This window comes from Opisthocomus hoazin, chromosome 21 (assembly GCF_030867145.1).
Source record: "Opisthocomus hoazin isolate bOpiHoa1 chromosome 21, bOpiHoa1.hap1, whole genome shotgun sequence".
Classification (NCBI taxonomy): Eukaryota; Metazoa; Chordata; class Aves; order Opisthocomiformes; family Opisthocomidae; genus Opisthocomus; species Opisthocomus hoazin.
This window is the reverse complement of record NC_134434.1, coordinates 7,191,008-7,206,250: the sequence shown is the minus strand read 5'-3', so window position 1 is coordinate 7,206,250 and position 15,243 is coordinate 7,191,008. Positions and strand designations below refer to the sequence as shown.

General features: G+C 43.5%; 1 long non-coding RNA gene across 8 annotated transcripts in view; it reads right to left on the bottom strand.

Annotated features, from left to right (window-relative positions):
• Positions 1 to 15,243, bottom strand: part of LOC142363807 (uncharacterized) — a 78,694-nt gene that overhangs the window by 24,056 nt on the left and 39,395 nt on the right. Inside the window, exon 4 of one of the 8 annotated variants that reach the window (XR_012765978.1) lies at positions 3,812 to 3,915. The exons of the other annotated variants lie outside the window; for them this stretch is intronic. This is a non-coding gene — a long non-coding RNA (uncharacterized LOC142363807). The remainder of the gene's footprint in view (positions 1 to 3,811; positions 3,916 to 15,243) is intronic. 8 annotated transcript variants of the gene reach the window in all.

Sequence of the window (15,243 nt, the reverse complement as noted above, 5' to 3'; positions counted from 1 at the left end):
GAGTTATAATTTAAGTAGGATCGGATATGGAATATGATATATTTGTGAATACCAGAAGAAGTAAAACGCTAGAAAAATAAGCCTGCTGGAAACGGTTCTGAAGAACCAGACGATGGTTTCATTGGGAGGGTCAGGTACTATTTGCGTCATAAAAAATAATCCTGAAAGGACTGTGGTGGAATTGAACCATGCGAGCTGGTAGAGCAGTAACAGCAGGAAATGTTGAGATAGTTCCTTTTCCCAGTCCCAGTTTGTCTTGTTACTCATCTAGGAGCTGCTGAAACTCTTCTTTGAAGATGTGCCTTAGGAATAGCTTATTATTGTTCAATCTGAATGAGACTAAGCCATTGAATTCATAGAGAAAAAAGAGCCCTGTATTGTGAGGGCAAAGACATCAGTGCCTCTGAAACACCTCCAGCTTCAAGTGCCTTGTTGAATTTTACCTTTAACTCCTCTGTATGATGGTAATAGTAACGATGTTAAAAGACACCTGTGGCTGAGAGAAAGCCAGCATGCTTCATGCTGTCAGTCTCGGTCAGATTCAGTATTTTTTCACCATCACAGAGCTGCGGTGAAGTTACTCAACTAGGTAGACCTACGGGCTGACCTAGTTTGGAAGCTCTTTATCCACACAACCATGCTTGTTTCTTTTGTCTTGGCCTTTTTGCTTTCCCTGGAAGTCCTATCTTCCTGTACGTTCCCTGTATTCTCCTCCACCGCGTATTTTTTAAGCTTCTTTGCTTGATGTCCTTCAAACTTGGAACCATCCCTCTGATTTACATTGCTTCTGCCTCCCTGCCTCCTGCATCTCTACCCACTTTCTCCTGTTGTGCCTCTTTTAAGCTGAGAAAAAGAAAGGCCAGTGCATGTTTGCCTCTCCATGGGAGTGTCACTGAGCTTGCAGAGCGAATGGTAGCAGTGCTTCTCTTAAGCCTTCAGATGTGATAGCATGTAAACCCATGGGGGATATACTCACATTGCAAGACTGCATCAAAGCCTGAACTGGCACATCTCGGCAGTCACTGTCCCCTGGTAGCACTGCTTTCAAACTCTCCTCAATTTTGCTGAGTGCATTATTTGGGGTTATATTATCACTATACGCATAAAAAAGAATCGCCATCATCACTACGCTTGTTGCATGCACTGCACAAATCACCTCCAACAGTGTATGAAGGAGGGGAAAAAAAGAATTTCTGTGTTAGCATGCACTTTTAAAATTATGTTAGGCCCACCAGGAAGAAGTGAGTCTGGTCTGTGTGGAGGTATAGATACAGAAAAGTAATGCAGACTTAGAATTCGGTCAGTTATTCATGCATCAGATTTGCAAATTATTTCAATTTCTATGTTAAGTATCTAATTGTTTGATCGCATTTTGGAGCAGAGAAAAATACGAATGCAGCATTTGCCTTGCTTACTACTGTGAGGATCTCAAGTACAGAGTAATTGGACTTGGACTCCCCAAGTGTGGAATTAACAGTATGTTTGGGTTAAACTCTGAAGACAAATCATAGACGGGACTTGTCTCAGCTTCCTTCTGCCCCCATAGTGTAACCAGTTTCTGCGTTTGAGAATATTTTGGTCTCCAGTTCTGTTATTCTATCATTTCTTATTATTAGAAGTTTTTCTCATATCCCGATTGGTAGAAAATGTCATCATCGATTGCCAAGAATAACCTAATATTGTTTAAAAACATTATTGCTGGGGCTGACCCAGGGCATGTCGTGCTGTGAGCGGAGTAGACTTGGAATCACAAACTCCTTTCAGCTTATGGAAGCAACAAGGGCCAATGTGTTTCATGTGCTTTCCGAGGGCAAGCCGGAGAAGAAGGTTACACCCGCTCCACATTGGCACTTCCTGCCAGTCAGCAAAGCAGCAGTGTCCTGTGATGGCTGTGAACGCAGATGTTCATCTTTCCCTAGGTGAGAACAGAAGGGTGAAAGGGAAAGCACGAACCCGAGGGCGACGGAGGTATTCACACTTCTGCTTTGCCTCATGTGTCATTGTCTCCATCATGAGCGGTTCTTGCGGAGGGCTGGCAAATGCCTTTTCAAAGAAAATAAAAGCATCTCACAACGTTTGCGTAAAACTTGAACCACATCTTTAGGGATTTTTAAGAAGTACTGGATCGTATTAGAGAAGTTTTGCCATTATATTTCCCCCTCATCTCCAGTTACTTCCTGAATTTGCATAGCTCTGGACTAGCCTTGTGCTTTCTAGGATAGGAAACATCACAACTGTTATTGCTGTTTAACTTCAACAAGACTTGCACCAGCTGTTTCCAACAGGGCCATCCGATGCTAGGTGTTAACCCCCATGAATTCATCCCCTTCCTGGTGGTTTTTCATTGTGACCACGGATGACACAGGGCAGGATGAAAGCACTGTCATTATTTGCAGTTTACATGCCAGACTGGAGGCATAGAGAGATACAGCGGTTGCCCAAGTACCCGGTCAATCAGTGGCAGAGCTATAAGGCTTCAGAATAAGCCCTGGATTTGAAACAAAATACCCTCTTGCTGCCAGTTCAAGGGGGTAGCAAGATGTTGAAACCATTTGGAGAGGAAATGGGATACAATCACATCCATGCTTGGGCTAAGGGTGAAGCTGCTGTCTCCAAACTCCTGCTATTTGACCCTCCAGAGAGGCTGGGCTATTGAGCTCGTACAACACAATACTGCTCTCAGCTCCTTAGTTTACACAAGAGCAGCTCTCTCCCACCCTTCCATTGCCCCATTACAGCTATTGAAAATGTACGTGTAAACAAACTACCACGAGACAATTTATTTCACCATTTCCAGTAATCCCTTTTTTTTTTCCTTCTTCTTATCTGTGGTCCAGTTCTACAGAATCCAACACGCATTTGGAAAGTTGAATATTCTGTGATTCATCCATGACTATTTCACAGCAGATTAATGTGCTGTTATAGTGAGAAGACATAAATAATTAGGTGCTTGTTGATTTATTTGTTGACGTTAATATTTGTTCACAATTCAGGCCTTTTTTTTCTGTTAGCGTCGGTGAATTGTTCATAACTTAGTCTGGTTTTGTTACAACAGTCTTCTTTTTATTACCGAGAAGCTGGAAGAAACATCTCCAGATTGCATGCGATTTGTATTGTTTGATAACTCATTGCTTCCCATTCTCAGTGTGTGGTGATCACCTGATTCACAAGGCACTGTTTCTGCTTCTGCTTTGGAAGGTTAATATTTGTTGGAAAAAAGTGTTGTTATTGTTGTTTTCATATGTCTTTGAAATGTGTTTACAGTCCTCAAAAAAACCCCCAAAACAATCAAACAAATAAAGGCAAAAATTCTTATGGCAATAAGGAAATAATGACTATGAGGGGAAAGAAAAGGCAAATATGACAATGTGGTTGCTCAGTGTGTTGTCACCTCACCTTGACTTTGCCATTTCACTCTTTGTCTAATGTAGTTTGCCTTTTAGGTTCAGCCTTTTCCATTAATCAGTTTGTGTTTAACCCCTTGCACTGTGAATTTCCCCGCTCTGCTGGCTCGCAGCTCTACACGGCTGTTTTCACTCTGCAAATGGCAAACAGCAGCGGCAAGCAGGGAGTCATGGAGGCGGGTTTCACCACAGCTGAACAACGGGCATGACAGAAATCTGACTCTTGCATTTGAATAATCCTATGGTTTGGGGTTTCAGAATATTTTCATGATTAAAATAATTACTTGCAATAGGAGATTGTGGTGTTAGCATATTTATTGTTGTTTTCATTAGTTTAGTTGTGTAAATTATGTTGTAAGCAACCAAATTCACACGTGGTTTGTCATCTGAGTAGAACAAATTCTTACCTCTTACTGAAGTTTTATTTAACCTATGTCAGGACACAAAGATTTTGAAGCCAGTGATTTTGCATCATTTATGAAGCGATGGATGACAAAGACAGCATTAACTCCTACAAATAAATTACAGGACAGTAATAGCTACAACAAATAATTTGTCATCTAAGATGATGGTGAGACAGGAAAGAGCGAAAAAGAGAGTCAGGCCAAGGCTGGGAATTACAAAACACATGCTCATAGTAAGAGCAGTTTGGGGTAACAGGATAATATCCCCCAGTGTATGCACAAGAATTCATCACTGCAGAGAACCAGCAAAAAGTGATTACATAGAGCATTACGGAGTCGCTCTGGAAAGCACAGAGCTCAGCCGGGATGGCCCATGGGACCTTTTTCTACTCTACTGTTTACAATTCCATTAACTGAGGTTGCCAATGCCAGTCTGCAGCAATTTTGTTCAAGATCTTGCCATTTGCAAACTGAAACAGATATCAGAAAGGAACAAATTTGTATGTATGTGTAGTTTATAAACAGGAATTCCCTGAATTTGCTGCCTTCCTGAAGAAGCCTGAGATTTAGCACTGTGGTAGGCCACTCATGCAGCTTCCCATCTTCAGGGACTCACTGCCAAAGTTGCCACTGGAGAAGACATGTTTAACTGTCTGAGAGAGAGGATACAACCACATCACTCTTCAAATTCCCTCTGCCAACTGTTCCATGGTCAAACGATGCTATGGAAAAAGAGTCCCTTGCCAGCCCTAAAGGGAAACTTCAATGCTTCTTGCCAGGTGGATGGAAAGAGAATCATGCAGCCAGCATGTACATTATACTGATAGTGATTGAACAAATTCTCAGACTTCTTAGTTCTTTTGCATTACCTGTTGATCCAAATCCCTTGCTCAAGTTCTCTCCCTTGATGCTGAACATGCCAATCGGACGCCTGTTGCCAAAACCAATGCATTGACTCAAACAAAATAATTTCATGTTGTGCTCTTCGTAGCAGCAGAAAGAGGGAGAAGAGTGGGAAAACCTCCCAGCTCAATCAAACACAGTAAATTGAAAAGACAAATTGTAAAGCAGACTGGAAGAAAATGGAAAGACCTGAGCTGTGTGGACAGAAGAGCTTGGAAGAGAGCTGCAGAGAGCAAAGGCTGATGGTAGGCATTGTTTTTTGTTTAGGGTCTGATCTCAGCTGGAAGGAAACTAATCCTGAGTTACTCCTTCGCCTTCAGTGGGTTTCAGCATGGTGTGACTGTGAACACACCCAGCTATAAATGCTTGCTGGATTAAACAAAAGCTGGAATTGAAGACCAAAGGCCATTAGTTGCTTAGATGCTACTGTGATTACTGCTGGATAGTGTGTCTCAAAAACTGTAGTCTCTGTAGACCAATTTTTAATGAGCTTGGTTGTAAGTTTGGATTATTCCAGGTTATTTCATGTCTTCAGTGGATCAGCCCTAGTAACAAGGCCAATACTCTACCAGATTCTCAATTTAGACTGCTGTGTGACAAATGTTGGACCATACATATGCTTAATCTTTTCCAGTGTCTGGAAAAAGTTTGACTTTCCTTACATTCAACACAGTAACCATAGTGTCTGTGGCTTGTTTTTCTCTAGTGATGGACTGAGTGAAACTAAAACTCCCCAGCTAAGTGCTGTTCTTTCAGCAAAGGGCCTGGGGTTGATCATCTCCACGTTCAGGGGGACACAAGCCCTTGCTCAGGATAACTGCGGAACAGAGATCCCTGGGTTTCAGGCATGTCTAAGCCGGGGAAGGAAAGATCCCAGTGCTGTAAGTGAAATAACACTGGTTTTGCTCATTGTTGTCAATGCTTTGTCTCTGCCTTTGCAAGAAGTATAATTCCCGTGATTTATACACAATGGCTGTCCCAGTTTGAATGATAATTCAGCTAACTGGGCAGGCTACTTGAGCCGTACTCAAGCCGTGCAATGGCACCAGCTGATCTGTTGCTCTGTTTGGACACCCTCGAGGTTCCCCAGGCTGCACTGACCCCATCCCCCAGAGCAGCCTAAGCAGGCAGATGTCTAACAACCACTGGCCTTGCACCAAACACGGATAATAGAAACTGGGTAGTTTTTATAAGAGGCCCTGGTAGTATCCTGGCAAGCCAAAAATGCCACAAAACATAATCCACAAACAGGCTCCTTGAATCAAAAGAGGGGCAGATAACAGCATGGGGCTACTTCCTTCACTGCAAATTGATAATGAAACAGCCAAAACAATACTGCCGTCTCCCTTTAAGCTGACTGATTGCATCTGATTTCTGAAAATGCTGAGTAGCATTCTTTGAACAAATATACTGGTGAATACTATTTTCTTTCCCAATGGGAACAAAGTATCCCATCTGAGCCTCAACTGGTGGCAGCAAAAGGAAATCACCCAATACTTTCCCAAGCTCCGTTTTTAGTTTGTATTTGAAAACAGAAGTTTCAACCACTGTGAAATTATCTTGCAGAGGTTTGGTTATTTTCAAGCTCTGTTTAATCACTCTGTGATTTCAGTATTGCATATCAAGTATCAGACCTGGCTGTTTTTCCTGTAGTTTCAAGACTAAAGATTCATATAAGGCTGGAGGCCTCAGCGCTTGCCTTGCGTAGCTTCTAATCAGTACTGTCATTCTCAGAAATTCACCTCAACACAGTTACGAAGAACCAAAGACATGGCTAAAAATGTGTGCAAGTATTTAACACTTCTCAAGCAACTAATTGCTATTAAACTCAACAGAATATGTCTGCAAAACTCAGCACAATCTCTATACTAAGGAAATTGAAGCCAATATTTAAACAGGTCAAAATAGTCATCAGACAGATTCTCGAGAAGATAAAAGGAGAAATCTCTCCTATCAGCATTTTAATCCATTGCTTCCAGAGTGCTACTGTGCACTCTTGACCTGGAAAGGAATGAATCCTGAAGGGGAACAGCAATCATTGCAGTGAAATTGGAGTTCACAACTGGAAGGTGTTAATTTTGCTTAATCTCATTCAACCCACTTCAGAAAGTAAAAACGTATTGAAAATAATGCTTTTATTTAATAAAAAAGATCGGCAGCTCCGAAGCTGAGAGCCACTGTGGCTCCATTACCAGCACAAGAAAAAGTGTGCGGATCAGATAAGGGGATTAATCCAATCTGAAACTCCTGTGCGCTCTCTAGAAATGACTGAATTTTCCCGATGTACCTTGTGTGTTTCCCATGTACACAAAAACTTGAAAATCAATGTGAATCCTGAAAAGCATGGTGGGGTGAGAGTTTGCCTTTTGCAGACTCTTGTACGTAGACCAGACAGTCACGGTAAAGATAAAAACAGCTTCTGTGATTCAGGAAACTTGTGTCTTGTGCTGATCTAATAGAAACATTGGTCCTTCGAATAGTCCTTATCTGTTGCTTACGTAGATGGTATGTTCTTTCGGGCAGAGAGCGGGTCTTTCCATAACGTAGGTTAGTGAAAGGACTTGAAACAAAACAAAGTCATCAGTAGCTGATGATTCTCCTAAATTTTTGCTGATGTTGAATGTTAGAAAAACAAGACCATTTCCTCTTCTATTTTTCACTGGAAGCCTGAGGTTGCCCGCTGGCAGCCCACAGTCGGGGGCTGTGAGTGAAAGCTGTAGGCTGAGTGTTAATTTTCATGCTAGTCAGTCCCTCCCGCGCTGGAGGATAAACAGTCTGTGTGACCGTCCCCTTCATCACCCGGCTGCAAGGAGGGTGACACGCACCTGCACGCAGCAGCCCGGCCACCCTCCAGCTCTGCAGGCAAATGCCTCTTGGCTGCTGCTTCCTCAGACAAGAGCAATGCCTCGAGCTTCTCCAATTTTCACTCAGTCTCCATCCAGCTGCTCGTGTCTAGCCGCAGATAAGCACTTAATAGGGAGAGGAAATGAACAGCGATGGAGCCGTCTTGGAATGAAGGCAGAAGACAGTTGTTTAACAAAGAGCTTTCTGAAACACAGCAGCTTAAGGGATCTGCCTGTTGCTATCTTCTTCGCTGCCCTAACTAGCAGGCGATCTGATTACAGGGTAGCTGTCTGGCTGGGCTCCCTCCAGCTGACCACAAAGCAGCTGGCAGAAGAAAATGGCTTTAAACAGCTCTTGTTGTCAGGCCACAAACAAGATGTTTGTTACGCAGGAACTAAACCTCAAACCAAATGAATTAAACAGCGACGACAATGCTCGTGCCATGCTGTGAAGGCATTCGCCTTAGCTCACAGTGAGCATCTGGGCACGGAAAGGCAAGGAAAGCACTGGTTTCCAGCTCGCAGCAGCGTCATGCACAGCGAAAGAATTTAACAGCACTCCTAAGGATATTAAAACTACACAGAACATCCACCAAGAACTCTTCAACTGCTAATTCATTTCCTTTTTGGTGTCTTACAACTTAAAAAACTGTGGTGTGCAGACGTCTTCATCCTTAATGCTCACCCTCCCCGTGAAATCTCTCTCCCTTAAAGATATTTCATCCTTACCAGTCTGATCTGCTTTACGCAGCTTTTACTCAAATAATATCTTTGATTTATAGGCATACAAAAATCACATAAAAGAAGTCTACCTGGGGCAGTTCATGAAAGACTTTTTCTTGATAGACTTTTTACAACTGCAGCACAAGCAACAATGATAATTTTTACTGCAGAGACAGACCTTAATAAAAATATCAAAATCTAGCTGTCAATGTGTTCAGTAATTTTTATTCTCATTTTAACATCCATACTATGGTAATACATCTTTATTTTAAAGCTGGTCTTTGTTACGGGAAAGTTAGCTCTACAAGTTAGATCCAAGGGAAATGAAAAGCAAGCCCTTCTCTGGAAATCCACCCAGGAGGAGACAGTCCACTTTTGTTTAGCGGTCTTTAGAACACAGCTGCAGCTACATCTCAGCTTAAACCAGTTTTCTGTGACATCTTAACAATTACTTGCATATCCTGACCAGGCTCTGGTGAGAGAAACAAGGTTGTCAGTGTGTGCGGTGCGAGCGTGCCCGCGCGAAGGTCTCCAAAGTGCTGGAGACGGGAGCGGGCAGTACGTGTAGGCTCTGACCTGTCCAAGCCATGCCTCAGTCCACTGCAAGCCTGATTCATTGCATACCATGAAGTGACCCATGGTATACTGCTTGCTTGCATTGGCTTGGCTGAGGAAACCACAATGCCTGCCTTACCCAATACGCCTACAGGAGAGGCAAAAAACCTCGATAAATCCTTCTTTCCACATGTGCCCCTGGATCTTCCCCCATTTGGACCTTTTTTAGGGGCCCCTGTATCAGGGCAGACTTCTCTAGAGCAAATGAACAATATCCTTTCAGAAAAAAAAAAGGATAGGAAAAATCTACATCAGGTCTGGAAACTTTACTGACATGAGCACCAGAGACGTGACCGGTTCCTTGGGTGGTTGGCTGAGTATCAGCTGGTTAATTCCATTTCTGTAGCTCCCTATTCCCTTGCTTCAAAGCCCTCCAAAATCCAGGCTGTCAGAACAGCTTCCACTATGGGCAGCTCAGAATTTAGATGGCAGCATGGAGCAAAGCAAAGCATCTGTCTGGAGGCACTTGCACAGACCCAGACCCATAATAAAATGTTCTGCTGAACTAAAGAACAAAAGACCCAAACACACAAAGATATATAACCACCTCTCTCCAGCTGAAGGATTGGTAATGTAAGACTAACAACGGGTTACTGCAAGAACGTCTCAGAGAAGACAGTTATTGCAGACATAGAGCCCCAAAATTCTACCTTTCGTATTGGCAAGGGCAGCGTGGAAGTCTAACAGGAGGAGTGTCTCTGGCTTGACTCGGCATCCCCAGCTCTGCCTGTGCCAGTCATTAGGCAGCATCGAGGTTTACTAACAGACAAAAATAAAAAAGAAAAATGGGCCAACTTAATTAATTAGTCTTCTTATCGGAGTTCTTCTTTGATCTAGAATGCATTACTCTTTCAACTGTGAGAAGTCTTTACCAACATTTGTAAGGAGGAGAGAACTCCATCTGCCTCCCCTGGCTAATTCTAGGGCATTCGACCTCTCAGACGAACTGCTGTGTTTGCATGTTTCGTTCCTTTGATCCCAAAGTCCATGGCTGCCCAAATATGCACTTCCATGCGGAGGAACGGCATTCCCCTTCGAAGTCACGCCAGTGGGAAAACAAACAGTGAGGGAGCAAAACAAACCTATAGCATCAAAAAACATCAATCACCAAAGGTGTCAGCTGCAGAGGCACTTATACTCACACCACCAAAGCCAAGCAATTGTTTTCCATCCAGCTAGGTTGGAAGGGTTATTTGTTTTACTATATAATTTAAGCGAATGTAATTGTGAGGCAGGGCTACTATGACGTAGATTTATCTTTTAAACATCTTGAGAATCCCACAACTTTGCTGCTAAATATTTACAGAAGATAAGAAAACAGGCACAGAATATACAGCTGCTTCTGGTGAGGGAGGTGGTGTTGGTTAACATCTCTGTGTTGGAGCACAAGAAACTTGCAGGTGTAAACATAAGTTTTAAAAGAAGCAGAGACAGGTCCCTTCAGTGTTGGAACTGCACAGGGAGATGCTCACATTCTGGGGGAAGAACTCTGCAGTAACAAAGTTCCTTCAGAGATTAGAATCTGCTTTTAAAGCACTGCTGTCATAGGGAAAGAAGCTAAACCCATGCACACTCCTCAGCGGTGGACTGAGACGCAGAGGTGGCAGTGGGAATTCCCTGCTCTGTTATTTCAAAAGATGCTGCTGTTGCTTTTGCCATCCAGGTGGTCAGAAAAGCTCAGAGGATCGGCTAAGACAGGCGGAGTGCGCAGCCGGACCCAGGGGGATGCTCCCTGAGCAGAGCAGCCCACCACAGCTGGGGTCAGGAGGGAGCTGCGGCTGCCACGCTGCTAGCAGACAGCTCCAGTGACCTCTATAAGACAGTAACAAATCTTTAGGGTATCCATTTAATAATCAGCGTGCTGAACTCCTGATACCTGCATCTCGAATGAGATGGTATCTGCTCTGCAAGCACGCTTTCTTCGGGGGCTCAGATCCAGGGGCTGCTTCCATCGCAGGTCACACCAAGGCTTGTAAAGACTTCTTGTCTGGGGTACTGTTTGCTTAAACGCTGTTGAGGGATTTGAAAAGAGTGGCCTTGGAGAGCAGAATGGGGAGGGAGAAAGTGAGTTCTTTTACACTGAGCAGCCAATAGGCCACAGGCTGGAGGAGATGCTGAATGATGGGAAAACAGTTTTAGAGGGTGCCCATTGGGTAAAAAAACACCCCAGACCCCACCCCGATTTCCCTATCCTTACTGGGTTTGCTGTTTCCCATCCCTGTTGGGCCAGGTCCAAATTTCTTAATTTTATTTATGATTCCCTGAGGTAGAAACTGAAAATGAGAGATTAAGGACATGCAATCTTCTTCTGAAAGCAGCAGGGTGATTCAGAGACCTGCTGGAGGCCACGTCCCTTGTCCCAGGTCACCTCCTCAGCCACCGAGATCCATGTTACTTCAGGTAAGGGACAGGATGAGGAAGGTTTCCTTTTGTTGTGGTTACATTTGAGACTGAGAAAGTAATTTCTTAAGGAAAGTTTGGTTCTTCATTTTAGAAGAATGTCTAAAACGCAGTAGTTTCCAGTAGTTGGCGTTAGTTCATACTTTCTTCCCATTGCTTCGTAACAGGAGACTGGGAGTTATCACCCTTCCAAACACTTTTGCTTTTGATCAACATGGTTTCCACCTGTTGGGATTTCCTCACTTGTAAAACACTGCTTGAAGACTTCATCAAGCCATGCAAGACCGTTAGGGTGGAAGGAGCACTGTCAATGCAGAATCTTATCAGTCCTTCTATTTAGGATACGATTGTCAAAGCTGCTGCTATCTGATCACACTATAGTGACAATGCTTTTCTTAGAGGTGCATCTCCTACTGAGGATGGCAATGCATCACACTGACCATCCTGCTTCATCCCGAGCTCCCGTGCCTGTGAGCACTTCGCAGTCCCATGAGGACCTGTGTCATCTGGCCTTACGGAGCAAGGACGGGTGAGGAGCTGTGAACAAGGGAATGTCCCCTGCTGCCACCCAATGCCCATGGCAAAACCACCTCCAGATTACACTCGAGGGAGAGCGTAGGAAGGAAGGGATATTGTTTGTTTCTCTTATATCTCCCTCCTGCACTAGAAATTTTAAATTGGTTTATATGAGTTGCAGGCTAAGCTAAACATTTTAACTTGTCAATCAACCTGTGTTTGTTGACCTAAGATTGGCAGATACAGGAGACAGTTATTAGGAAAAAAAATCAGCGCAGTGGAAAAATATTTTATTGCGCTTTGTTTCAGCTATATCATCTTGGCATCAGCCCTGAGTCTTTTTTTCTTACTCAGTTAAATAATGCTATAAAAATAAACACACACAATCAATTCATCTCCTTAAAGAGACACGTGTGCGTTTAATAACGTTTAACTTGTTTACTGCAAGGAACTCACAACTCCTCACTTTATTTCACTGATTAAACCCTTCTTTGGAGCCAGTAAAAGTTAAGGAGGTTTGACATCTGCATTTTGCTATGCCTTTAGCATGCTCCAGGGTAAAACATTTTTTCTTTGGGGGAAGGGAGCAGGCAGCAACGGCTGGGGAGCTCTTTGGATTGCTTTGCAGGAGTTTCATGTAAATCTGCCCTTCCATCTTGCTCCAGGAAGGTTTGAGATAACTTTCAGGAATAAGCAAATTAAAGTAAGTGAAACCTCAATATTTGCGTTCTTCTTTCCAGATTAGCTGCTGACTTGAAGTCCATAGGATCTACTGGTCCTCAGCATTAGTGAAAGGCAGACAACAAACCAGACAGCTTCACATCAGTACCAAGGATTGTCACAGACTCCTCAGCCATCCAGTGCATTTGCTGGCAACTCAACACATATTTCTCAAAGTTGCTCACAAACCTCTGCGAGGGTTCACCAAGCAAGCATGGGTGACCACACACGATGGTCCACCACAAACCCTGAGGCCGCATTACAGAATGCTGAGAATTTTCCCTCACCCTGATTATTCTGTCTTCCAGCATGATGGCTTCTTGTGGTCCAACCTCGTATTACAGAAGAGAATGGGAATAAAGCTCAGGGAAAGTGGTGGTAACCTCAACAGGCTGACTCCACTTGGGTGAGGATGCGAAAGGACAGCGGGTATCACCATCTTTTTGAGGATTGCACAGAAATGCTGGGAAGTTACTATTGCCCAAAATACAATATTGCTGGTCCTCAGTTTTTGAAGAAAAAGGATAGGACAGAATCCCCAAAGCAGTGTAAAACTGATGCAAATAAGAGCACAGCAGGCCTTTCCTCCTTAAAAAGGAATTTAAGATACCCTTTGCAGTTTACTTAGACCCTGGGCCACCAGCAGAGCTGATGTAGACCAGCGTGGTGCTCTTGAAGTCAATAAGGTTTATATCAGCTGAAGATTCCCTCCCTCATTCCTTAATTTCCAAATATTATTTCTTCTTCTGGCAGGCATTAAACTTGCATCATAGCTGGATGAAAATTGACTTTATGGTCTCAGACAGGCAATTCCCACAGGCCAGAGGTGTCATAAATGTGGTTGGATATTTAGCAAAGGGCCACCGCTGGCAGCAGGCTTAGAAACGCCTTTCATACTTGGACACATACTGTGCATAAGTAGAAGATGACTCCACAGTTCGTGGTAACCTACCTCCGCTGCATTCCTTCCACGAGATTTAGCAGCAGGTCAGTTCTTAAAAATCTAATACTACCGGTAAAGAGAAAGGGTCTGATCCACGTCTGCAATCAAACCTTTGTCATAGATACCTGTGCAAAATAATTCCAGATGAGGATGGCTGTGTATTAAAAATCACTGATGCCATTGTAAATGATTGCAGCGGGTATCAGGGGGTGGGGGGTTACAATCAAGGTTTTGGTGTCAAGAAGAGTGCCTGAAGGTCCGTCCACTGTAGGAAGGGCAGGGTGTCAGCCCCTGCTACAGCAGAGGAGATGCAGGTTATGTGTGAGGATTTTAGGTCCGAAATAATGGGCTCTGTGTTACAGCAGCAAGGTCTCCTCCTTGGGAGGTTTATGTGAGCTAATTAGGGTCATAAATATTTAGGGTCTTATTGAGTTCCAGCCACTGGCTGAGGCAGGAGGCAAATGTCTTTTCTGCACCACTTTCCTCATTTATAAGATTGGAACAAGAGTGCTTAAGGCAAACCTGTCCCACCGACCTTAAGAGATGAATCACCCCAGGAGACGGGACACTCATTTCTACTTGTTGCATGCTGGATCAAGGAAAAGGGTGTTCTTGGTTTGCTTCTGTATCACACATGCATCCTGGAGACGTATCTGGAGGTGATGGGTAGAGACACGTCCTTGGCCACTGGAATTTGGCCAGCACCTCCTCTTGCCAGGTATTTGTCCTGCTGAGGTTTAATGACTGGAACATGTTTGCTATAGAGGCTGCTGAGATCCTCCAGCTAACAGAGGAAGACACTTCTTCCTTTAAATCAGTCCATGGTAGAGAACATATTCTTCCTATTATCCCAGCACTGCATGGGTTTGCAGTTGGTGTTCAGGTGTTTATGTGGATCTATAAAATCTCACATAGTTTGGCTTCTGAAATCTTAGGCATGTTCTGCAGACAACGTTGCATTCACAGAACTCCAGCTATGCCTTTAAACTTGTGTAATTAATTACGGGATGCACACACACATACACATGCACGCACACACTTGTACAGGAGCTTAAGCCTGTATTTTGCTGGCTTGATCTGCACCAAAAGAGCTGTGAGGCACAGCTGAAATAGAGATACAACGTGCTATCGGCCTCGCCGGTGTCTGTTGGAACTGTTGCTCTTATTCCTCCTCAGTTACAGTTAATGTTACTGAGCTCAGACTTCAATGAAAGTGTAAACAAGCGAACACAGCTGAATATACTGTGCTTGAAGTAATATTTGTGCATGTGCCCAAAGGCTTAGGGACAAGCACATTTTAGATATTGTAAAGATAAAATCATACAGGCTTGGAAAAAAATGTTTGAAGAATTTATGGGAAGTATGTGTTTTTTCACATGGGGAATAATACTGCGATCAGCAGGGAGAGAAGATTTTTTAAAGAATAGTGTTCGAGAGTATTTCAGACATACATCTACCCTGACTTCAATATTCATCCAAGGTGCTGAAACTTTGGTCCAGAGAGACAAGAGCTGGTTGATTTCATGTCAGACAAATGATTTCTGTGTAGATCTGAGCTGATGCAGATAAAAATGTGGCTGAAATATCCAGCCAAGAAGACCTTTTGATGCAACATCAGGAACTGGTTTTGGTTCTTTCTTAATCAAAGTGCTACAATCTGAGAAGATCAGATAAGATGTTTGCTTCACTTCAGGATGCTGCTTCCAAGACAGGGGAGGGGTGAAGGAAAAAGGCAAATTACAGTACTGTCCCAGCAAGGAAAGGAGATCAAG